Below are 26,148 nucleotides of genomic sequence, written 5' to 3' on the forward strand. Positions count from 1 at the left end.
CCTTACTAAGCTAGCGTTTGGCCATAGATTTTTTATCAAATTTTGAAAATTTATCTACAAATATCTGTTTGGCCATGAAATTTGATTAGATTTTAAAAATTTATCTGCAAAATATTTTTAAGTTTCAAAAACTGGCTCAAACCATTCAGGGCTTGCCCGGCCCCCTCTTTCAAAAAATTGTTATAAAAAAAAAACATTTTAGGAGGGTTGGTTGGTCCCGTTATATACAAGCATGTAGGCACCAACTTTCTTGCTTTCCCTTACTTTATAAGTCTAAAATGTAAAGAAGATAGGTATCTCACTTTACTAAAAGGTCCTATAAAATTCCAAGTCAAGACACATGCCATATTTACAGCCGTTAAGAGGAGCTTTTCTCTCCCTTTTTCCCCTTTTTTTTTTCATAACTTTTGTTTTTGTGATACCTTTCTATTAGTCCCATAGCTCAATATGTTACAGAAAATGAGTTTTATCGCAACCGTAAGGGTTGTTTTCTTGTATTAATATGGGGTTTCAGGGGATGAATTATTTATTTGCAAAATGCAAGGCAAAGTTGTCTATGGGGACTGAGGTAGTATTAATATTATAAATTTATCCAAATCCAATAGTTTTGTCTCAAAATACTGTAAACATGTTAAAAATTTACTAAATAAGTGCAAAGAGTAAATGATTTTGAACCAAGTAAATCAATAGGCTATGGTCGAGTTCTGAACTCAAACTCATAAAGTGTAAAATTTTGAATCAATATCTGATTACCCTACAATAGTATCAACATGCATGATTTGATTTTTTTCTTGAACCTCAAGCATAACGAGAGCTTAGTGCATTAAATAGTCCGTCTTTTTTCTTATTCTTCTTCTTCTTCCTTTTTTTTTTTTTAAAAAAAAATCGGTTGGAACAACCGGCATTATGATCAATATCGTAATAAATGCCATGGACAACTTTATACCTTACAAGGAAATAAAGTAAAAACCTTATTGAAGGGCTTTAAAGTGTTAGACGTGTTGGGAGATACTATGATTAGTAGTGGTCCAAACAAGAAATAAATAGTAAATTAAATATTCAGCTCCCAAAGATATACTATAGTATCATTTTCAATTATGGCCCATTAATAGTGTCACTTATTCCCTTGTGAAAGTAAGGTCATTGTCCTACCTTTCTCTCACTACTAAAAAAACAGTGTTTTTTGACCAAATAATTTCGACCTCACTTTTTGGTTGAAAAAAAATCACCACATGAGGTCAAAATTTTCAGATTTTTTTTTTTTTGGATTTCGACCTCACGTGGTCGATATTTAAACGAAAAATAAAATTTCGACCGCATGAGGTTGAAACTTATTTTTGTACAAATAATAAATGAAAAAAACATTTTAAAAAATTTAATTATATAAATAAAACAATTAATTTAAAAAAGAAAAGCATATTTCGACTGCATGCGGTCGAAAATTAAATCCAATTTGATCAAATCTGACTTAATTATTTCGACCGCACGCGGTCAAAATAATAAATTTAAAAAATTTAATGTACTCCCCAACATCAATCGTGCAATTCTCACCCCAAAAAATACCAAAACCTAATTTTATCCCAAAACTCCCACCCCCACCACACCCCTACGCCGCCGCCGACGCCCTAGCCCCACCACACCCCTCCCCGCCGCCGACGCCCCATCCCCACCACTGCCTGTCCTCCGCCGCTGCCCTTGCTGTCCGCCAGGTACCTTCTTTAATTGTTTATTTTTTGCATCTTTTATGATATGTGTGGTAGTTCTAATTTCTTGGTCCTTCGACTTTTTTAGAGGGGGGAACCACAGAAGCAAGTTGACTGGTGATGTAGCTGGGGAGCTTAGTGATACATCTGTAAGTTGTGAGGAAACTAGATCCAGTTCTCAGGCTATTGCATTTTCTCCATTGGAGCAGCAATTGCTGAAGAAGGTTGTTATCTTTTCCTTCTACCCATTATTAGTTTACCTTCTGTTGATCCACTAAAATTTGCCTCAGAAATGCTATTACTGTAAACACGGTGAGTTGTGGAATCTAAAGCTCTTGATGATATTTTTTTAGAACCTTTTTCTCTGTTCCTTTCTTTTCCTCATTTCCTGTATGTTGGCCTATAGATTGATTATGTTGGCCTACAGATCTCATCTTAAATATCATCACTAGTATGAAAGAAATAAGTAGTAAGTTAACACTGATTATGTTGTTTAATTGGACAGCTACGGGCAAAATAGTTGACCGGTGTTTAAATTTGTTGGTTGGTGTTGCAATATAGTTGACTCGCAGATGCAGCAGAGCTATGGCTTACAAATTTATTGAAGTCTAGTCATCCTTTTCTTTCTACTTTTATCAGTGTAGTTTTTCCTTTTCTCTCATTCTCTCCCTCTTTTTCAATTTTAGTTACTCTTTTCTTAGAAGGTGTAACTATGAAAGCTTGTGGTTAACTATTAAAAGACAAAAGGTTAGGGGCCTTATGGCTATTCTTGTGTTAAAAATTGTTTGTTATGATCCTCAATGTCACTAAAAGTCGTGGTTGGTCTCCTTTTTATTTGATATCACAAGGCTCTGCTCTTCCTATGTTAGTAGATTTGGTGCTTGTTTGTTGGAAGGGTAGGAACTTTCAACTCCAGTGTCCTTATAGCTAGCGGATCAATTTGTTAGATTTGCTTTAGATTGAATTCGTTAGTAGTTTAACGAATTTCCGGCTCCTAGAGACACCAGTGGCTAAGTATATAGCAGGAAATCCATAGAGCATTGGGCTTAAGTATTCATATCAGAATGTTTTTTAGTAAAACATCTTTTTTCTTGTTTTTAATACAAATATAGGTCTCTCATTGTGTCTTGGGTTTTTTGTTTATTGATGTTGTATGTTTGTTTTTGCAGCCCCAGGTGATTACAGTGATTCTGAAAGTTAACATGCATTGTGAGGCTTGTGCTCACGAAATCAAGAGGCGTATACAAAGAATGAAAGGCAAGATTATTAATTTTGCTATTATTTTCTTCACTCTTTTTCTTTTATTTAATTAATTTGGGAGTAGTAGGAGTACTATTTTGATTCATTATGCTGATTTTCTGATTATGCTTTTGTTACACTTTTCAGCTGTTTTTGTTAATTAAAGGACGTTTCTTTTCTCCTTTTTGGATCTCTACAATAACATTGGATACTTAAGGATCTCTATATTTTATATATGTACCTTTCTCAATCAGTACATTCTTTTATTAGTTAGTAGGAATAGAATATTTAATTCTTAAAGATTTTTTTAAAATTCTTCAGTTTTGAGTTTAATTCAAGCACATGTCCTCCACTACTAATGAATCTTTGGAATCATTAGTAATAGTATTGACTGTTGGGTATCATCAAAAGTTGATACCATACATAATTAATTAATTAATTTTCATGGACATTAAATTAGGCGTGGAGAATGCAGAACCAGACTTGAAAACTCACAAGTGACAGTGAAAGGTGTATTTGAGGCAACAAAACTGGTGGATTATGTAAGCAAAAGGACTGGAAAACGGGCAGTAATCATTAAAGTAGAACCCGAAAAGAAACCCGAGGAGGAGACGAAGCCCAAAGAAGAAAAAAAACCCGACGAAAAAAAAGCGAAGAAAGTTGAAGAAAACAAAGAGGAGAAGAAGAAAGAACTAGCAGGGGCACCAGCTAAAGAAGAAGCAGCAGCAACACAAGCTAAAGAAGAAACTGTTCAAAACAAGTTTAGGTATTTTATGAATTGTGCTGATAGCATGTTTTGCATTTCGATAAATTGATCTAACTTTACAATGCAGGATGTGTTTGCACCCTGTTTGAAAAGATCAATATGAGAATATTGCTATGTCACAAGAAGACGTAGTTCATGCTCTTGTTGATGAGTATAGTGGGGAGGAATCGGATCATGTCCCTAACACCCAACATTGATTTTTTTGATTCGTATACTTTTGGATTGTAATATTGCTATGTTTTCTTGGATATGTATATTTTTTTTATGATAGTTTTAATTCGAATTAGATGTACTTGTGAAGGTGAATTTGATTGTAGGAAGTAGCTTATGGATGTTTTAACTTTACGATGTTTAAGTGTTTGAATATAAAAAGTAGTTTATGGTTGTTTAACTTTACGATGTTCAAGTGTTTGAATGTAGTTTTAAGGATATTTAGAAGTACTTTAAATTGAAACTTGAGGTTGAATTTGATTTTAGAATGTGAAGTTTATGATTGTAGAAGTACTTTGATGAATTGGACGTGTTATGAATTGCATTGTTGATTTGGTTGATGAGTGTGATTGGCAGGTGGGTTGTTGTAAAAGCAGCTGAATGCTGGAATTTTTTTTCCAGATTTTCGACCTCATGAGGTCGAAAATTCAATCAGATATTGATAATTTTCGACCTCATGAGGTCGAAAATTCAATCAGATATTGATAATTTTCGACCTCATAAGGTCGAAATTGTACTCAGAAATTAAAATTTTGACCGCACGAGGTCGAAAATCTGGGCAACATTTTGAATTTCGACCTCATGAGGTCGAAATCTGGCAACAATATTGCTAAATTTCGACCACGCGAGGTCAAAAATTTGGGCAACATTTTGAATTTCGACCTCATGCGGTCGAAATTCTAAAAATATTTTTTTATTATTTTCAAAATATTTGTATAAAAATAATATTTTCGACCGCGTGCGGTCGATTTTTTTTATTAATATTTAAATAAAAATAAATTTTTCGACCTCACGTGGTCGAAAAATTTATTTTTGTAATTTAGGTAGAAAACTAATTTCGACCGCGTGAGGTCGAAAATTTTCGACCACGAGAGGTCGAAAAAAATTTCACCCTACCTGTTAGCGACCATGCCTTGTGATCGAAATTTTGGTCGAAAATTGGCCTTTTTCGACCGCATGTGGTTCAATGAACTTTTATTTATGGGCACCCGTTCCTTCATTTATTTCCAGTTCTACCATTTGCCATTTTCCTCATATATATTTCTCTTGCCATGTTTGTCATGAAAGAAAGAGAGATAAGATTGAATACGAAAAAGGATAGAAGGGACTAAAAAAAGCAAAGAGAAAATTATTTAAAAAGAGTACATATTGTCAATGTTGAAGTTTGATGTGAACGAAATTTAATTTAGTGAATAACTCCTTTAAAGATATCAACAAATCAATCATATATACACTTAAAACCTGAAGTAGTTGGATGTTGGCTAAGTAAAATCCTCTATGTGCACTGTATTTTGGGCTATTCCATTCCATACCAGTAAATTAAAATTCGGAGTTCTCTAAATCTAATATTTATCCCTACCTAGACCTAATATAAGTGTATCATTATTTTCTAAATTGTAATATCAACTACTAATTGCTAAGAGATTGTGTAGGCTTAGGTCTAGCTCATATAGAACATCCAATCACTATAATGTCACACTTATACTATGAGTATGGGTAATGTATTTGAAAAAGAAGATAAGTAACATATTGTGACGGATCAAAGAGTACATTTAACATGTCAAAATATATATTTAAAGTATTGTAAATATCTCTTTCTCTCTATATATAAAGGGTTAAAAGTCGATGGATAAAAACATTTTCATTGTCTCAGATAGAAATAATCAAAAGACGAATATAAAAAGGATTATATTCAGGTGGACAAAAAAAAAACCTTTTTGGTCGTTTTCGTAGTTTTCCAATTAACCTTACTGGTGGGTGATGGCCTTGGATTTGCCTGCCAGTTCAAAGTACTCACACTAAAACTCACTGCACAATGCATGTGCATTTCAGTTCTTATTTAGCTGATTAAAACTCAACTCATTGCACTGCATGTGTATTTCAGTTTTGTTCTCATCTTTGTTTAGCTTATTAGCAAATTAATGCCTACAAAATATTATTGAAAATTTACCTATCAATACTGCAATTTTAGCTAAGGAATGACAATTGACATCCCTTGAACAAGGGTGGCATCATCTAGAACAATTGTGATTTCTTCATCCTTAAGTAGAGATTTGATTAGTTCTAACTAAAAGATTGAAAACAATTCGATATGAAGCGTTTTACTCTTTTACTAGGTCTACCTAGCGCGAATGCGGATTAATGGAGCTAGTCGTCTTTGAACTTTGTATGGTGTTAAAAAGATGCCTACAGCTTCGAAGTAACTTCGTCCAAAGTACCATCTTTTGTTTTCACATCACAATGTCGTCCTCACTTTCTAAAACAAACAAATTGTCCTACAACTTGTATTCCTAAAATCCAAATTAGTAGTATTTGTTACCATACCTCTCCCATACGTAATCTACTTGTATATCTTAGTTTTCATCATATGAAAAATACGCGTTCATTTCTTTGAAACAATCTTTACAGAAGTGGAAATTAAATTAGACCACATTAGACGAGAAAGTGCGACCTTTTCAAAAGCATCTTATTTTCTCCTCCCCTCTTAACTTCATGCTTTTCGTCTTTCTATTTGGATCTATTAGGATATTTTATTTTTTTACATTGTCAACTCCATTATTGACAAGATCGAAGTAATTTTGCTTTTCTCTATTTGAAATTTAAGTGTATAAAATGGAAGTAGACGAGAACCACATTTGGCACTAAAATAGGAAAATCAATTCTCACTTCAGTCCTAAGTTGCTCGGACTCTTGACTTTCGGTGCCGTATCCGTGTCGGATTCTCCAAAAATACACTACGTTTGAAGTATCCGACAGACACCCGTCGACATTTTTGAAGAGTCTGAGTAACATTGCTTCAGTCGACTAATTACCTGCTGGATCTAGAAAATGATAGATTCCCTTTTCTTACGTAACTAATACTAATTCTTTATTCATACTTTTTTTGTTTTACAAGCCAATTTTCATGTATTAATTAACTAAGACAAGATCAGTTCACCATACATATCATACCCAAAAAAGTTTTTTTTTTTTTGTTTTTTGTTTTTTTTTTTTGTTTTTGTTTTTGGAAAGGTATAGATAGTGAACTTTATTTGTTGGTTGATCTGTTCTTTACACGACTCCCATGACAAAGTCCATCTACAACACTTATAATTCAAACCGAACTCTAAAGTTGAAATATTGTACTCCTTTCGTCCCACAATAAGTGTCACCAAATTTACTCATTTTTTTTGTCCCATAATAAGTGTCACCTTAACCAAATTTACTCATTTTTTTTGTCCCATAATAAGTGTCACCTTAGGAAATCAATGCATATATTGACAAATTTTTTCCAACTTTTGTCCTTAGATAAAAATTGACAAATTTATGTATTCAAGACAAAAAACACATAGAAACTTGGTATTATTGGAGTCTCAATGTCAAAAGACTTACTTTTCATGCATGCTTTAATCAAAAGGGAAAAGTAATTTATTTTTATTATATAGGGGTAGTTTAGTAAAATTTACATTGCATGATTGATTTCTTAATATGCGTGTTTTTGACTAAGGTGACACTTATTATGAGACGGAGGAAGTAATATATTAGGCCACTGAACTAAGCAATAATTATGCAAGAGCCCTTGTTTAAGCAAAGCCGATCACAACAACAATGTGACGGTGACACAATAAGAATGTAAATCCATATAATAGTTAGACGGTACAAATATTAATAGGAACATTTAATAAATTAAGTCACAGCATAAATTAGTTTATGTATGTTGACCAGATGATCATTTCCATTTATTAATTTTACTTTAGTTAAGTTTCAAATAACATTTTAAAAGATTCGACATAATTAGACTATGTTTACAGTTATTGCAGATAAATCAAAACTCTCGTCATTTGTTTTTAATCAAAATACAGAAGTAAATGAAACTAATATTACATCAGCACAAGAGACAGGAAGCATAAAACAGGGAACAAATTCTCATAAAAAAGAAGTCAACTATTTACGAATTTGGTAGCTAATTTTGTAGCCAATTTTTTCCTATTCTTTATTGTTGAACCCGAAACTTTTTTAACCCAAAAAATAATTTTTGGAATCAAACTAACCCTTAAAAAAAAAAAAAAAAAAAACTAGGCTTCACGCATAGATTCTGTGCGTGAAAGAGGGTACCTTTTTTTTTTTTTTTTTTTTTTAAGCTATCAAAATCACGTTTTTTTCATACTTTGGGCAAAGATTAGTCATGTTTCAAAACCGCGAAATATCAATATTTTATATAGAACTTAATATATTTTTTTTGCGTACAGTAACGTCGGCTCATTACATCAAGTATACCTAAACATTTGGATCGTCGTTTTAGGGGTTGTAAAGTGCCCCGAAGTAAGTTTTGTTTGCTTGAAAACTTGACATCTTTAGATCTAAGTGTCATATTTTATAGGGTTTTGATTTAAGTGTTTTGAAATAAAAATATTATATTAAAAATAATTCATCCAATACGAGAGGTTCAACCAAGATATAATATATCTCATTCAATGCTCCCACCAAGGTTTGATCCCATGTTGTTGGCATAAAAAAAAAAAGTAAAAAAGAGAGGCTAAACCACCAAGTCAAATCGGTGAATGTAACAAAAAACACACTTTTTATTTTTTATAATGTTCACTAATTGTCACAACCTAATTCGCGAGTCGGTGCTGGCACCTACACTATCCCTCCGAGTAGGCGAACCACATTACTAATAAAAGTTAAATAAGCGAAAAATTAAATAGGAAGAAGTTATCAAGTCTTAAATACTTATCATAACTAGAAATGTCACAACAACCCCAAAATCTGGTCAAAGGGTACAAGAACGCTAAACATAGTCTGGAATAAAAGTCTGAAAATACCCGAAGGCTACATACTGTCTGTCGAACAAAAAAAATAGAATTAAATAAGAGGGTCCTTCAGGGGCCACGAATGACCAAGTAGCTCACCCTGAATGACTGGAAGATGTCACCCTCGCGTATCAGCCACGGGGTGTAGAACTGGAGCCTGGATCGTACTCTGCACTCAACAAAAAGTGCAGCAAGAGTAGTATCAGTACAACACTAGTATCGGTAAGCATCATAGGCCGACAATGATTAGATAACGCATGAAGAAGTGGAAACTAACAAGTAGCACATAGAGCAAACAGGTATGGTCACGTATCGTATACAAGTAAAGTGTAAAGGAATCATGAAATCAGCCAAGACAGATATATAACCAGTCAAATATATGAGTGGATGAATGCAATGCAATGCAACAGTCACTTCTCTCACTCCACTCTCGTACACACATGCTAAGGGTAGTGCCTCAAAGCCATGACCCATGGGGGACCCGCGAAGTCCATGTACCACTCTTGCTCTCCGGCAGAAACCTCGGAGGCTATCAATCACTCTTAATCTCCGGCAAAGACCTCGGAGTCTCTTAAATCTCAATCACTCACCTCACCATCATCACAAGAATAATATGGAAAGCATGTCATGCATGATATTAGTCTCAACAATATCACCAATATACAATGAACAAGTACAAGTCATATTACTGTCCGCTGTTCCATTATCAATATTACAACTCCTTTCCACGTGATGAGTGAGCTAGTATATGACGTAGATACACACAAGTGATAATCACATAAAATAACACAAATGGCGACAAGCCCACATAACAGCTGACAGAACTAACTTAATTGGAATTCACCTCCACTCCATGCCCGAAGGCCTAACATGCTATCCCCGTCAATTTCTACAACTACATACGATTTTCTAATCAGAGTCTAACTAAAGTAGACCGTAACCTACCTCAATGCCGAGCAGGTGCCACGAACAATCAAACTAATGCCTTCCCTTTGCGTAGAGCCTTTGAACGATTAAAATCTATAAAATATGCGATTTACATTAGAATACGAATCTAAGGACAACCATATTGCTATATTTATATTTGAAACCCAAAAACGCACCCCAAAAAGTGGCCTTGGGCCTACAAGGGCAAGATTGGAATTTTATTGAAAAATAATTTCACCCATTATCTAAGAATCATATATTTTTAAAATTGGTCAATTTCATCCATAAATGGACTCTCAAATCATTAATTTTCCTTTCTTAGGACTAGGACTCGAAACCTCTAATTTTCCCAAAATCTTAATTATCAATTTCATATACCTAATATAATAAACCGTCATACCAAAATCCCAAAATAATAATAATAATGTTGGTAGAGTATAAATAACAAAAGGAAAGAAACAATAAAGAAATCCAAAAGTAGTCATTATTGCAGTACGAAATTTGCACAGAAGAAGCAAATTCCACTCCTTGAAATCAATTTTATAACCAATCCTACAATCTCTATCATCATGTGGTCCCCCTCTAGTTATTAGGGTAATTCTTGACTTCCTATAACTTCTTGCCAACACTACCATACTAAACTAAACTTTCTGCAACATACTTGCTTGTAGGAGTATATAAAAGTTAATTGTACTATACCTGAATAAAATAAAACTTCACTGCTCCTTCAACATTAACTGACAACGCTCCTTCGGTTCGTCCTTTTTCTCCCCTCTAGGTTAGAAATAAGTGAATAATTTTTCCTTCTATTTTTTCCTCTTTGTTTTGGAATATAGCGTGCACAGATAAAAAGGGTAGTGGGCTTGGCCCACTTACTTACTTAACTAATTCATGCACCATTTCATATATTAAAATCATATAAATAAATACAATATAGTCCCACACCCTTTTCGTAGTTTTAAAGTGCTAAACGACCAAACGGGTCGTTACACTAATGCTATCTAACTCGTTTTCATAAATTGAATTTCGAACCTCGAAACTAACATTCAAAACATCATTACCAATCATCAGATTTTCACCAAGCAAGAATGAAAATTGTGCACTAATTTGGGGGAAAATTCAAATTGAATGGGATAATGGGCGTTTTTTGGAAAATCGGCCTGGCCAAACCGCCTGCTGCCATTTGCCCGGCTAGATCTGGAAAAAATACCCTAGGTAAAAAAAATCACGTAAATCGGACATTCGAACGCAAAGTTATGACCATTTAAAGTTTCAACAATTTACAACTAGTTTTCTACCTATGCTCATGTCCTTATTTTTTATTTACGTAAGTGAAAACTAGTTGTAAATTATTGAAACTTTAAATGGTCATAACTTTTTTTACAAACTAGTTGTAAATTAGTTGTAAATTGTAGAAACTTTAAATGACCATAACTTTGCGCTCAGATGTCCGATTTATGCGATTTTTTTTTTTACCCAGGATATTTTTTCAAGATCTAGCCGGGAAAACGGCCGCAGGTGGTTTGGCCAGGCCGATTTTCCAAAAAATGCCTATTATCCCATTCAATTTGAATTTTTCTCCAAATTGGTGCACAATTTTCATTCTTGCTTGATGAAAATCTGATAATTGGTAATGATGTTTTGAATGTCAATTTCGAGGTTCGAAATTAAATTTATGAAAATGAGTTAGATAGCATTAGCGAACATTATAAAAAATAAAAAAGTGTGTACTTTGTTGCATTCACCAATTTGGCTTGGTTGTTTAGCCTCTCTTTTTTACTTACTTTTTTTTTATGCCAACAACATGGGATCAAACCTTGGTGGGAGCATTGAATGAGATATATTATATCTTGGTTGAACCTCTCTATTGGATGAATTATTTTTTAATATAATATTTTTATTTCAAAACACTTAAATCAAAACCCTATAAAATATGACACTTAGATCTAAAGATGACATGTTTCCAAGCAAGCAAAACTTACTTCAGAGTACTTTACAACCCCTAAAACGACGATCCAAACGTTTAGGTATACTTGATGTAATGAGCCAACGTTATGGTACGCAAAAAAATATATTAAGTTCTATATAAAATATTGATATTTCGGGGCTTTGAAACATGACTAATCTTTGCCCAAAGTATGAAAAAAACGTGATTTTGATAACTTAAAAAAAGAAAAAAAAAGTACTCTCTTTCACGCACAGAATCTGTGCGTGAAGCCTAGTTTTTTTTTATTTTTTTATTTTTTAAAGGGTTAGTTTGGTTCCAAAAGTTATTTTCTGGGTTAAAAAAGTTCCGGGCTCCTTTATTGTTACATTGCAAAAAAAGAACTGAAATTACCTATAAATTTTGTTGTTACTAGAATCTTTTGATAATTTATAGCTAATAGGATATGAAATTTATTGTTTTGCAGTATAATTTTTCCATCATTTCGCTACTAAATTTTTAATAGTGGTTTAGTGATGTAATTCAAACATTATCCATTTAAGAGAAGATTTCACACTTCCTCCGTTTCAATTTATGTTGCATTGTTTGACTAATCATAAAGTTTAAGAAAGAAAAAAATATTTTTGAAATTTATGGTGTAAAATAAACTTTAGACATTGGTGTGACTATAAATCATTTTATTAAGAGTAAATGAGGAATTTTAAAATCAACTTATTTCAAATTATAGTGAATGACTATTTTTTTGGGACAAACTAAAAAAAATGTCAAATAAATTGTGACCGAAGGAGTGTATCATACCCAAACAAGAAAAATTTAAAAGCTTAGGCAGTGAATTTTGTGAGTTGATCCGTCGTTTACACGACTACCATGACCATATCATATACACCAAACGATTATACTCTCTATGTTTCAATTTATGTGAACCTATTTCTTTATTAATCTGTGTAAAATAGAATGACCTCTTTCTATATTTAGAAACACTTTACCTTTATGCAATGATTTATAGCCACATAAAATGTACGTGACTCATTTAAGACCACAAGTTTAAAATTTTTCTCTTCTTTCTTAAATTTTGTGTCTAGTCAAATGAATTCACATAAATTGAAACGGAGAGAATATTACTTTAAAATTTTCTCTCAAAAGCAACTTGAAAAGTTGAAATATTGTACTATTAGCTCTAGTGAAGTAGTAAGCAATAATCAGAGTCCGGAACCAAAATGCCCCCGAAAAAAACTTTTTGAACCAAAATACCCCAATAAAAAAATAAGTTACAAAAGTACCTATAGCGCAGTATTTTACTGCGCTATAGCACTAACGGAGACGGAGCCGTTAACTACTATAACACAGTAAAATAATGCGCTATCCAAAACTGTGAGTCACCTATAACACATTATTTTACTGCGTTATAGGAGTTTGTCTCTCTCCTATAGCGTAGTAAAATACTGCGCTATATAACTCCTCTATAACCCGATCGGGTTCCACCACTGGTCCCCTCCAGTGGAAAAAAAAATTCAAAACGCCATTGGAGGCGATTTGAGGTGGTCCACACGTCTTAAAAACGTCGTTTTCTATTTAATTTCATCCGGAAAGTTTAGATTCTCGGTATATTCAAGTCAAGGAGCAAGATTCTAAGTTCGAATTTTGAGAAAAAGCGGCATACAACTCGATTAAAATAACTCTATAAAAAAATTTCGATTAAGGTTTTCTACTATGAACTTTTGTTATTATTTTGTTATATACATTATATTGCATGCATGTTTTACATTTAATCGTCCTTATTTTCCAAAAAAAAAAAGCAAATTTCGTTTTTTTTTTTTTTTTTTTTTGGTTTGATCGGGTTGGCTGGGCAGTGTCTTAAGCCACTGTTCCGTTTTTTTTTTTTTTTTTTGGTTTAATTCATTATTTGTTAAATGTTTATGAATTGTTAATTTGTTAAATGTTTATGCATTGTTAATTTGTTATATGTTTAGGAGTTGTTAATTTGGTTAATTATTTATGAATTGTTAATTTGGTTAATTATTTATGAATTGTTAATGAATTATTATTTTGTTAATTGAGTATTTGTTAAATATTCTTTATGAATTGAAAGAAGTTGATTGGTAATGAATTATTATATTGTTAACACTTTGTTTGGATGATTGTTATGTATTGTTTTGACATTTACCGTATTGTGTTATATTGTATAGGACCAAATCAGTGGTTACATAAAATAGAACCTTTCGTCGTTACATAAAAATAAAATTAAAGTAGCAACCAAAGCAAACATTTTATTTAAACTAACAACATAATATAATACAATAGGTAACAACCATCCAAACAAGTTGTAAACGATTATGAAATGTTAATCTATACAATTTTAAAAGCGTGAATATATATGTTAAATAAAAAAAAATTATCTTAAAAATGTAAAGTTTATAGGAAAACATGTGGTCGACGAATATACTCTCTTAGTTTAATTTTATCGTAGTTGTGTTGGCTATTTGATCAACTAAAAATGTATCACATATTTAAAATAGAGTTCCAAACAAATATTACCGCTAAATTTCGATTAGTTAATCTAATTTATCTTTCATTTCAAGAATAATGACTAATTTAGTTTGTACAGATCAAACTCTTTCATGGATCCGAATGTTCCCCCTAGGCCCGATGATCACCCAGGGCCCGCTGATAGATCAGTATTGTCTTTGCAAGACAATCATAGGTCAGAGTTATTATGGGCCGGTACTATAGGGATATCTACTAGGCTCCGTCCCCGTAGGCTGCAGAGAGCGTAGGCTCTTTTACGCGAGCACCCCTCACACCTTCGCGTGTTGGAGATATTGTTTCGGGGCGGCATCTACCGTTGCGTGTCCATAGGTCGGGTATAGTATGATTGGGCGCTCATCACGGCCATGGTTGAGCGGTGGAGGCCAGAGACACATACCTTCCATCTTCGCACTGGTGAGGCCACGATTACACTTCAGGATGTCGAGGTCCTCTTTGGATTGCGGGTTGATGGAGAGCCACTGTACACTCGGTACGAGCCTCCTCCTGGTCAGACGTGGGTGACAGAGTTGACTAGGCTCACCCACTACGTGCCTGATGCCGCGGCCCAGATATCGGGACAGAGTCGGGTTCAGCTTAGTGCACTCTGCACTTATTTGGAGGGTCTGGATCCGATTGACGACGGCACCCCGCAGGACGATGTTGATCGTCATGCCCGTTTGTACCTGCTTATTATATTCGGGGGCATCTTGTTCCCGAATTCGTCGGGTGCCTTTGTCAGTTTACGTTACTTGGTTTTCTTGGAGCATCTGGACCGCTTGGGAGACTACAGCTGGGGCGGTGCTGTTTTGGCGTATCTTTACAGATGCCTGTGCCGAGCATCTATTGGTGTTGTCAGAGATGTGTGTGGATTTTTTGTTCTTCTCTAGGTAATATTTAAGTATGCGTTCCTTTAATGTCAACAAACCTCTTGAATGGACGACTAAAAAATCGTAATTTCTAATATCGCTTACAGTTATGGGTGTGGGAGAGGATGCTGCCTTTTCAGCCCATACCTAGGCATCACCTCGAGATTGACATGCCTTATGCGAGGAGGTGGATAACGGGTTTTGACCGGGATGTCGATACGCACTACAATATTCTTCCATTCCGGGACCAGCTTGATCACATGACGGACGATGCGATACACTATTTAAATTTACATTAATAATTTAATTAAACGTCTTTTCTACTTGGTGATCACTGATTTGTATTTATATGTTATGCAGCTATTTATATGGACGTCGTACGCTGCTATATTAGATGGTTTTCCCCCCTTCTGTAGGGCAGGTCAGGAGGTTTGGAGGTCGCGGTTTCCATTGATACACCTGGACATCGTAGAGGATCACATGCCCGAGCGTGTCTTACGACAGTTTGGGCATACACAGAGTATACCCCCTGATGTCCGTCATGAGCTCCGACACTACCAGCGGGACGATCGAGCTGCCGTTGATGATGATTTTCTGGCTTTCATGGCTGTCCAGCTCCACCGTTGGGAGAATAGGTTGGGCACTTTAGCGGTGGTCGGCCATTTGACTCCCATTGAGCATTACATGCGCTGGTATCATCAGATCACACGCCGATTGATCCGTCATTTACACGACTCCCATGACCATATCATATACACCAAATTATTGTATTACTTTAATATTTTCTCTCAAAACCAACTTGAAAAGTTGAAATATTGTACTATTAGCTTAGCTCTAGTGAAGTAGTAAGCAATAATCATGTTTAAGAGCCCTTGTTTAAGCAAAGCCCAACAAAAGCAACACATAGTGGTAGTGACAGTGACAGTGACAGTGTAAGGCTCCTCATTTAAGCAAAGCAATACCCATAGCCCACCAAATATACTTCTTGAGCTGTTTTTCTGTCTGCTTTTGTGCCCTCACTTACCATCATTAGCTGACCTTCCTTTGCTTCACAACACTTGTATTTTGCACATTTAATCATTACCCACCTTCACTCTTCTAATAATCAAGATTCTTGATTTTTAAAATTTTTTCTTTTAATAAAAAATAACCCCATTTCTTGATTTCTTGTCTTTTTTCATTTTTCACCCCATTTGAGGAACAAACATGGTTGAAGTTGTAGTTGAAAACTTATGGATAGACTTGTGTCACACCAAGACAAAAAAAGAGAGGTTTGTTCTCTGGAATTTCAACCACAGCTCAAGCATTTTATTCCACTAGACCCCTCTACAAGGTCTAAGAAAGAAACTCATTTTTCTGCATTGAAGTTTAAGGTTTCAAAATCCATCAAGAATCTATATCACAAAGCTAAAGATTCAAAAGGGTTTGGTAGTAAAAGGTTTGAATTTGATGGCATTGTGATGACCAACTCAGTTTATTGTTCTTCTCCTGGTTTTCTTGATGATAAAATGGATGGTTATGTTGCAAATGATGGAAAATTTGAGTCTTTAGTGTGTTTGAATGAAAAGATTGGAAGAGAAAGTAGTTCAAGTTCTGGTTTTCTTGATGATAAAATGGATGGTTATGTGGAAAATGCTGGAAAAATTGAGTCGTTAGTGTGTTTGAGTGAAAAGATTGGTAGAGAAAGTAGTTCAAGTTCTGGTTTTTTGGTGTCAAATGAAGAACATAGTGGGTCTGAAGATTCATGTTCTCCATCTTCAACTGCTTGGCATATTCAAGAGGATGAGGTGGAACAGCATTGTGTAAAATTTGACGTGTCTGAAGAAGTAGAGAAACCTTATGTGGATACTAAAGGAAGTTAGAGAAACAAGGGTCTTGTTTGTCTGGTAAGCTTTTATATGTTCTTGTTCATATTTTTGCATAAGAAAACTGAATTGTGATTGGAATTTATGGGGATTTTGTAGAGATTGAAATGATGAAGGAGAGATTCTCAAAATTGCTGTTGGGAGAAGACATGTCTGGTTGTGGAAATGGAGTTTGCACAGCACTAGCAATTTCTAATGCTATCACTAATCTATGTGGTAAGTCATTTTGTTGTGTAGTGGATTCAGTTTGCAGTGAACTTTGATTATTCATTTTACTAAGTATAGAGACTTTTTTTTTTCCAATTAGCTACTCTTTTTGGGCAAATCTGGAGATTAGAACCTTTACCTCCAGAGAAAAAGTTAATGTGGAGGAGAGAAATGGAATGGCTTCTCTGTGTTAGTGATCACAGTGTAGAACTCATACCCTCTTGGCAGGCATTTCCTGATGGCAGCAAACTTGAGGTAAATGTGGTTTCTTTGACGTTGTTCCGGTAATTCAAGCTATCTATTTATCATGTTTGGAACTTGGAAAAACAGTTTGTTTTTTCCCTGTGATTTGGAAACAATCTGTTTATTGAGCTAGGGCAGGAAAAACAAATTGAATGCTACTTATGTGCTAACTTATTTGTTCTTCTGTTTTAGGTAATGACTTCTAGGCCACGGTCAGACCTTTACATCAACCTTCCAGCACTCCGTAAACTGGGCAATATGCTCCTTGTAAGATAGCCATTCCTTGTTCCGTGGGCATTCAGCCTTTATTTTTCAATGCTGAGTGCTATATTCTAAAGTGTTTGCCTCTTTCACAGGAGATATTAGACAGTTTCCGAAGCACAGAGTTCTGGTATGTTGACCAAGGAATCGTAGCCTCAGATTCTGATGGATCATTAAGAAATCCTCTCCCTCGTCAAGAGGAGAAATGGTGGCTTCCAGTTCCTAGAGTTCCCCCTGGTGGTCTCAGTGAAAATGCAAGAAGGCAGTTGCAGCATAGACGCGATTGCACAAACCAAATCCTGAAAGCCGCAATGGCCATTAATAGCAACAGCTTAGCTGAAATGGACGTGCCTGAATCATATTTGGAAGGCCTTCCTAAGGTACAGAGCTCCCCTGGAGTTACTTATTAATGTTTTTATGGGTCATTTGATTGCTGGTTAGAGTTACGTAGGGTATAGTTACTCAGGTAATAGTTATTCCATCTTTTACGCTACATAAATACTACATAGATTCTGCCATAACTTATACATGTATTAGGACTGTAAACTGGTACCAAACACCGTACTTGATGTGCTGAATTTTATACATAGCGACTAAAATGCTACCAAGCATGGTATATTAGTTACACTGGTTTTAATACATGAGTAATTCACTTCCTAACCAGCAACCAAGCTACCCCTTAATACTTAAATGGACCTGGAGGATTTTACCTTGAGGGATATATAAAATATTGAAGTTCCGAAGTCTCAAAACATGATTAATATATGGCTAAACTACGTAAAAAAGAGTGAAAATGTAATAAGAGGTTGTTTTGGGAAAATGGTGGACTCCTGTAGTGCAGTATTTTACTGCGCTTTAGGGAAAAAAGAATTTGGTTTAGCGCAGTATTTTACTGCGCTATAGCACTTAACGGCTCCGTCACGGTTAAGTGCTTTAGCACAGTAAAATACTCCGCTAAAGGTACTTATGTCACCTTTTTTTTTGTTGAGATATTTTGATTCAAAATGTTTTGTTTTTTTGAGTCATTTTGGTTCCGACTCAAATATTGCTTATTTGTACCCCATTAGGTCACGGAGGTTTACATGACAATATATTCCAGATGCTCTTTTTACCCACAAGGTGATATTATAAGTAGTAGGCAGATTAATTGATTAGACAAGGTGGATATGGAATCAAACTTGGTGTTTTCCTACTTCCAACTTGTATGATACATTGTTTAGAGCCCGTTTGGATTAGCTTATAAGTTGCTGAAAACAGCTTATAAGTTGTTTTCAGCTTTTTTGAGTATTTAGGCTTATCAGTCATTTTTTACTTAAAATAAGCTCAAAAAAATAATTTGGCCCGTTTGACTTAGCTTATCTAAAGTAGCTTATAAGCTGTTTTCAGCTTATAAGTAGCTTTTTTTAAGCCCATCCAAACTGGCTCTTAGTCCAACTTCTTACCTTGAAACAATGATTAATAGGGACCATATCGCTCACATGCCTAAAATTATTTTTGGGCCGTTTCATTTTCTAGTCTCTGTATAAGGTGAAGAGAATGTAACAATCATAGTATTTTATTTTGAATATTTTAGGTATATTACAATCTTTATGAATTTTCTGATTTTCTTTTTACGAGTAGATAAAATAAATTCAAAGGCTTTTGAGTTTGATCTTGATAAATCTATATGGTTAATTAACACAAACTATTATTTTGAATTCAACAAGCACAAATAGATAATTTGAACTCATTTCCCTTGAATCATGATTTGTTCTTCGTTATTGAGTTGGGGTTTCGTATCTTGAGTACTTGAATGCTTGTTAAAAAAAAATGTGGTGTTTGGCCCACGAGCTCTCTCTTGTTTTTTGTTTAAATTTTGGTGTCTTTTTTTAATTATGAGGACCCTTATTTATAATCGTAGGTGGGAAGAGTTGTAGTGAGGACTAACTCTTTTTGACCAATAAGATTGAGTGACATGACAATATTTGATTGACTGGAACATATTACTTGGACACGTGACACATTTTCATTAGCTTTTGATTTGAGTATACATACTATGTCATTTTGACATGTGTAATAATCATATTAGATCTTTTATTTGACTTGTCGTGTCATGTCATTTGACACGTGGCACCTAACTGAGCGTGTCGTTATACATTTTTTACACTAACATGTATATACACTCTTTGTACTAACAGATATACTTTTAAACTTACGAGGTACATTCTGTTTATACTCTTTTATATATTCTTTTTTCACTATACAATCTTTATGAATACTTGACACTTGATATAAATACATGTTTATACACTGTATATACTTAGTATATTATCACCTAGTGTAGCTTTTCATGAAGTTATAACATTTTGAAAACAAGTAATAATAATGATAAACAGATAGATAATCCCCCTCTAGTGTTCAGTTAAACTAAGTCTAAGGATTGTCTTCGGGCAGGCTCTGAGGAATGCTTAATTCCTTCCCCTCGGGGTAAATAAAACTCTTATCTAGAATCTCATAGGTTTCGTGGATTAAAATGGAGTAGATAAACAAATACATATAGGTTTCCTGATTTCCCTTAAAAATTAGGTGGCGACTCTAACTTTTTTAAACCAGTTAGAATAATCGGGAAGTTGCAAACTATCTTGGACCCGTTCAAAATAGGGCGTAACAGAATGGAAACTCCACTGGGGATTACCTAGGTTTTGACCTTAATAGACATAGTTTAAGTGAGCACTTGAGGGATATGTGATTATTTATCTGTTTTTATTATTATTGCTTGTTATATATATCGTGAACTGCTACAATAATATCTTTGACAGGACGCAAACCAAAGCCAAACTTGTGTTCCTTAATTGTTTGACGACACTAAATGTTACTGCTTTCTTTATACTGTCATCGTACTTTCAATTGAGTCTTTGGCCGTACACATACACACATTTTGCACGTGAGTTGTGCTTTGCGCTCCCCCGAACCTTCTTCAAACTCCTTAGCTTCAGATATTGGTGGGCTAATCTTACTACTTGCCATCTCGCAGTTGTCCGAATATTCTTTATCAGCTTAGGTGAATCTACTCTTAGAATTCTTAGGCCGTTGTACGTATAAATTTGATCACTGCTCTAGCCGGATTAATTTCATTCTTTATTTGTCACATATCCTTTATTTGCTACATGCTCTTTGTATCTTACATATTCATTATTTTTTTCACATACTATATTTATTAGACATTCTTTAGTTGTACATATATACTAGACATACCTTCTTCCGCCTCGTCTGATTTATCGAACAATTTTGGTTGACTTGTGTTGAGCTTGGAACATTTCCAAACTCTCACACCCATTTTTTGGTCTTTACGACTACCCTCAGAGCCAGATTATTTTTCATACCCAATTTTCGGCCTTTGCTACCATCATTTTGACTTTACCATTCTTTTTTAATACAAAACAGCCTTGTACATTCTTTCCATCTCCGGAACAGACTTTTCCAGGTCCGAATTCTTGTTCATAGCCTCACTCATTTTCAATACAACCACCAATTCATAGAAATCATACAAATTACATACAACATAGTATCTTTCTGAACGTCTGACCTGATTCTTGTCCTGGCAAAATATGTAGGCAACCCTACGTAAGGGTTCGGTCTCGCCACTATTTCAAAATAATTCACCGAAATAAAAAACTGGGACAATTATTTTGGAGCAGTTCAAAGACGCTCTCCAAAAAAGCTTCCAAGAGCGTCAATCAATCCTTTGAAATCCAAAACCCAACAGCGGCAATACTAGCCTTACCCCAACCATCACCTGGCTTTGGTCCCAAAATCTGGGATATAAGCTTTTCTTCTTCTACCAAGCATCGCAGGCCATGGAACTTTGGCATATCGGCCTTTATTTTTCAACCCCAAGGGTTCAAAACAAGTAAATCCTTCCCCTTCAGCTATACAATAATTGTGCCAACTGACAAGGAATAATGTCAAATCTCCACAAACACTTTGGCACCCAATCATTGCAATCTTACCGATAGGCGCGGAGTATTTTTAGAAACTCCGTAAAGATCGGCATCCCCTCTTATCACCTTGCCAGCGGACGCGAATTATTTTTTTTAAAGCTCCGTCGACGTTGGCATTTCTTCATAGCCAACCATGCCATGGATGCAGAATAGTCTCAAAGTTCTGCCAACGTTCGACCTTCTCATCTTGTCAACGTATTGGAGTAATGTCAAGGCTTCATCTACCGTTGACATCCTTCTTCTCGGCCGCTGTCTTTTTTGAATTATGAGGACCCCTATTTATAATCGTAGGTGGGAAGAGTTGTAGTGAGGACTAACTCTTTTTGACCAATCAGATTGAGTGACATGACAATATTTGATTGATTGGAACATATCACTTGGACACGTGACACATTTTCATTAGCTTTTGATTTGAGTATACATACTATGTCATTTTGACATGTGTAATAATCATATTAGATCTTTTATTTGACTTGTCGTGTCATGTCATTTGACACGTAGCACCTAACTGAGCGTGTAGGATAAAATGACAACTTAAGCATATAAAAATGGGCTCATCATTTGTTGTAGCCCAATTAAATGGACTAGCCGGCCATAGTAATTGGACTTCAAAAAAATCATATTAATTAGAATTATATAATTAAGAAAATTTTACTTGACATAACTACCTCTAAGAGGTATTTATTGATAATAACTACTACAATATTTAATTTAGATAAAATTAACATTGTATGTTAATTGGGGCAACAATGCTACCAAAATTGACCAATTTTTTTAATTCTTACAAAAAAAATGATCCACCTCTCTCTCTCTCTCTCTCTCTCTCTCTCTCTCTCTCTCTCTCTCTGCCTTATATGTTTGTATATGTTGGTATAACTGTCTGTATAAGTTTGTATATGTATGTATATTTAGGGCTATTTTTTGTAATGTAAGTTACTAACTTGTATATTTCTGAAATTTTCCCTTTAATTTATTTATATGTCGTAGCTACAATGATTTTCTAATTTACATATCATAGCTCTACCAAATACATAGAGTTATTCTATTGTATCAAACTTCTCCCTCACCTCTCTCTCTCTCTCTCTCTCTCTCTCTCCTTTCCCTCTCTCTTCAACCCCGTACTCCTCTTTATCATCCCCTCTCTCCACCAAAACCCTAGCCCCCAAACTAGAATACCTTTATTTTCACTCTCTCTCTCTTCTCTCTACCTCAATATTCACCATGGCTAAGAAGCAAAAAAGCAGAGCTTCCGAATCCACAAGACATTAAACAAGAACATGATGTTGAACAAGAAGAATACAAAAACGATGTCGTAGTAGAAGAAACAATACAAGAAGAATAACCAGATACTAAAAACGAGACCTGTAAAACGGCGGCGATGAGATCCGCCCCTTTCACCGTCGAGTCGCTGGTGGGATTTCTCCCATCGGCGAGCAAATCCTTGAGAGATTGGATTTGAGACTTGTATTTGTTTTTGAGGAGTGGAGACAGTTTCAAATTAGCAAATACACCTGGGCGTCATTCTCCTCCTTCTGTCTCAGGTCTGAGTATATTTAAGTGTATTTCATGGCTTCTTCTTTTTGTATCTCAAATCTAAGGGCTTGTTTGGAAACCAACTTGGTAATTGGAATTGGTGTAATTACTAGGGTATTAATTACATGGCCTAGTAATTATACTGTAGTGTAATTACAACGACCTGTTTATTTGTCATAACATAATTATAGTGTAATTACAAGCGCGATGTTTGGTTGCACAAGTGTAATTACACAGTTAGTTTAATTTAAAAATAAAATTTAAAATTAATATTTAAAAAATATTTGCCTTTATGAATGATAATATTAAATTAGTTATTTAATAACACATTGTTTCTTGCAAAAATTAATTAATAATCATATATTTTTAACTAATATTGTAAAAAATAATTGATATATATTTTTCAAATTAATAATATTTAATTTTAATTAATTACAAAACTTAAAAGAAGATTTTTTTTGTGAGAACGCCATGGATTGGATGTTTGACAAAAAAAAATTATAAATATAATGTCATAATATTATTCAAATGTTTGACACAATGTGAAAGCAAATAACTTAAGATTGAAAATATAACCTAAATTCAAAATCCAAAAGAAAAAGTTTAATATAACACTCTTATATCAAATTTCAACATTACAGAAGTAAGTTCCAACATAACTTAAGTAAATAATTCAAAAAAAGGGAAAATATAAGTCTATAATCTCATTCACAACGAAATTCTACTTTAATAACGTCACTCGTTATATGTCAAGTTTGTTAATGTCTCGTTCTTTCCAATATTAAGAGGTGCAGTTCCAAAAATTAGAATAATAACACGGTTATGCTAAATGAATAAAAGAAAAATAAAAAATTCGAGCAATTACATGGAACCACAAGAAGTAAAATTTGGGAATGAGAAGAAAAGAAATGAAAAATAAATAATATAAAAAGAAAACGGAAAAGGGTCAAATATATCCCTGAACTTTGGGAAATAGTTCATCAATACCCTTTGATATACTATTGGGCTAATTATGCCCTTATCGTTATACTTTGAGTTCAAATATATTATTTTTTTACATTTTGAGGCCAAATATACCCTTTATCCCTTAAAGTTGTCCAAGGTGGACATGAAATATGACGTGGCACTAGCAACTCGATGAGGTGGACACCATATGGCATGCCACCTCACCACCCCAACCCATTTACCCCTCTCTTCCCCATTCTTCTTCCACCACTACCATCTCCTCCCCTCTACAACCATTAGCGCCACCACACCACCCCAATGATCAGGATTTCTCTTGATTATTGAACGACCTATCTGAATTATCCATTTCTCAATAATTTCAAGAACTCCAAAAGATTTTATCTTTAATCCTCCGTATCAGAATTGCAACTACAAAGGAATATACACTGCAACTCAAATCTTATACCACTTCAATAGACCTTCTGCAACTTCTCCTTGTTCGCCCCACAAAATATTCAATTCGCAGATATCATATATCACTGAACTCTTCAAAAAAGAAACAAAATGCCAACTTTTCTTTATAGTACTTGAGCTCAAACAAGCAAATAAAGAACAAACAACCTTAAAGTTCCACGGTCTTTTCAGTTTCCCGACTTCCAACAACCTTAATCCACTGAAAACTGAAAAAGGTAAGAGTAGAAGAGACAAAGTAGAGAAATTTATGTTTAGCTCTTTTTTTTTTTTTTTGTAGAGGGGAAGAGATGGTAGTGGTGGAAGAAGATGGGGAAGAGAGGGGTAAATGGGTTGGGGTGGTGAGGTGACATGTCATGTGGTGTCCACCTCACCGAGTTGTTAATGCCACGTCGTATCTCATGTCCACCTTAGACAATTTTAACTGATAAATGGTATATTTAAACTCAAAGTATAAAAGAAAGGTATATTTGAACCCAAAGTATAACGATAAGGGTATAATTGACCTAATAGTATAACGAAGGGTATCGATGAACTATTTCCCGAAGTTCAGGGGTATATTTGACCCTTTTCCGAAAAGAAAAATACATTTTAAAAAATAAAAATAATTAAAAAGTAAAAATGAAAAATGAAAAAGAAATTAAAATAATAGAAAAAATAAATTGAAATTAAAATAAACAAAAAAGAAACAAACTAAAAGTAATTACAGGGTGTAATTACACACAATTCTCAACCCCCCCCCCCCCCCCCCCCCCTCGAGAAGAGTGTAATTACACCCTCTCAATTCCCACCTAACTATGTAATTACTTGGTCAAATAAACAGGCCAAATTATGTAATTACACCCAATAACACCCAATTCCAATTGCTTGGGTGGCTTTCCAAACAGGCCCTAAGTGTATTTGAGTGTATTCGTCGTTTTTAGAGTGTAAAAATGAGTTTAATGTATTTGGCTGATTGTATTTTTGGACAAACTAAATGTATGTGTTGTTTGAATGATCTATATACATATGTTTGTATACAATTTTTTTGATTAAATACGGTGTATCTGAATTTTTCTTGTTTGTATTCAAATTTACCCCGTCATTGTTTGATACACCTGAATACACTCTATAACAGTGAAATACTAGCTAGCGACAGCTCAAATACATTAATATGCGGTCGAATACATTCAACCTTTGCGATGTCTGGCGGCGACCTTGCTGATCGGAGCTCGAATATATTCAAATACAACCAAAACAAAAAGATACATCAATATATAAATGCACTGAAATACATAGCTCCTTCGTGTATTTATATAAACTGGAATACAATCATTTTGAATACACATGTATTCAAAGCAATTAAGGTTGCGTGTATTCTAATACATTCAAATACACGCGACATCAAATAAGGTTAAATACAATTGAACAGTGTATTCAAATACAGCAAATTACCTTAAACTAGTTACGAAATGCAAATACATAAATTGTAGCTACAAGTTGTTAAAAGCTCTTAAAAGGTAGTGGCTTATTTCAGTTGTCCAATTAATTCAATTATATTAATCCATAATATTTATTTGGATTAATATTTCTTTAATTTAAAATAAAATCTAGAATATTTCATGAATCTTTATTCAATAAAATTTAATTGTCTATGATATGTACTAAAATTTCCATGTCAAACAAAAA

The 26,148-nt window shown here is 34.3% G+C and overlaps 2 long non-coding RNA genes and 1 pseudogene across 2 annotated transcripts; all 3 read left to right on the top strand.

Moving 5' to 3' along the window:
* Nucleotides 1-1,533: 1,533 nt before the first annotated feature.
* LOC132605325 (uncharacterized) lies at nt 1,534-2,965 on the top strand. The gene is made up of 3 exons (XR_009569143.1): nt 1,534-1,709; nt 1,792-1,927; nt 2,873-2,965. It is a non-coding gene; the product is annotated as an uncharacterized LOC132605325 (long non-coding RNA).
* A 438-nt stretch (nt 2,966-3,403) lies between these two features.
* LOC132605326 (uncharacterized) lies at nt 3,404-4,099 on the top strand. The gene is made up of 2 exons (XR_009569144.1): nt 3,404-3,708; nt 3,776-4,099. It is a non-coding gene; the product is annotated as an uncharacterized LOC132605326 (long non-coding RNA).
* Nucleotides 4,100-15,821: 11,722 nt separating this feature from the next.
* Nucleotides 15,822-17,961, top strand: LOC132608187 (rop guanine nucleotide exchange factor 7-like; annotated as a pseudogene).
* Nucleotides 17,962-26,148: the final 8,187 nt, after the last annotated feature.

This window comes from Lycium barbarum, chromosome 8 (genome assembly GCF_019175385.1).
Source record: "Lycium barbarum isolate Lr01 chromosome 8, ASM1917538v2, whole genome shotgun sequence".
NCBI classification, from domain to species: Eukaryota; Viridiplantae; Streptophyta; class Magnoliopsida; order Solanales; family Solanaceae; genus Lycium; species Lycium barbarum.